Below are 1,188 nucleotides of genomic sequence, written 5' to 3' on the forward strand. Positions count from 1 at the left end.
AAAGCCATATAAGCGGCGTTTGGTCAAACCGTAAAATAAAGCCATTTTAAGGCAAAGTGGCTGGAAAAATAGCCATCTGGCAAAACCGTAATGTATGTGTGTCAGTACGAAAAGAGTGTGTGTAAGAAATACCGAACCGAAGGTGTGTAACTGTACTGTAGGTATATACAGTACATAAGAATCTCGGTTATATATGTACAGTCTCAGGGGCGGATACAGGATTTAAGTGAGGGGGGGGCAAGATTTTTTAGGAACAAAAAAATTCATAGGAACAAAAAATCGCGCCGCAGGCAGGGAACATTTTTTTTGGCTTAAAAGACTCAAAAAGATCGTCAAAATCAATGACTTAACACTAAAAAACTAGATTTTTAACTTTTCACACGTTATAGTTTTTTAAGACAGATATTTTTCCTGTTTTGCACTAGGGTTTCTTTCCCTTAAGCATGTACTTTTGAAAAGCGCTATTCTGAAGATAGGAACAAAAAATTCCAAATTCAGGGGGGGGGGCTACCCCCCTCCCTGAATCTGTCAGGGGGGGGGGCGAATGTCCCCCGCCCCCCCCCCTGTATCCGCCCCTGTACAGTCTAGGAGAGTACATTTGTCTATTGCTAATTGTTTACTTAAAATGTTCAATATACATGTAAAATATTATAATTATAAGTAATTACTATAAGCCAAATTTTCATGCAAAGAATATAATTTGATTAAATTTTACAATAAACTACTCATTATTCGAGCTTAATTATATTTGACGATAAATTGCCAGACCAGCGCTATTTCCTTTTCCTTTATTCATATTCCCTGATCTGGCAGCCCTGATTAAACACTAAAAATGTACAAAATAATGAATGTTCACAATAACCTTTCACGCTCTATAAAAAATAATTTCGATACATTTTTGGTTGAAACAGAGGCCTGTGTTTTTAAACAATATCATTTAATGTTAACATAACGGTAAAAACATATTTTTTTCTAAATTGCCCAGTTTTGAGAGGGGTTTTGATAGAAAAATCACAACAAAATTTTAATTTATAGAATGTCGTCTGCATTTGAAAACATTTTTCTATATTGTATAAACCAATGAGAGCGGGCTAGTCCCAAATCAACCAATAGAAATCTGGCAAATCGGAATTCATTAAAACCAGTTTTTGTAGATGTTACTGTGCCGACTGTTGTAACACACGTATT

The sequence above is a fragment of the Eurytemora carolleeae genome, unplaced genomic scaffold (genome assembly GCF_000591075.1).
Source record: "Eurytemora carolleeae unplaced genomic scaffold, Eaff_2.0 scaffold1555, whole genome shotgun sequence".
In the NCBI taxonomy this organism is placed as follows: Eukaryota; Metazoa; Arthropoda; class Copepoda; order Calanoida; family Temoridae; genus Eurytemora; species Eurytemora carolleeae.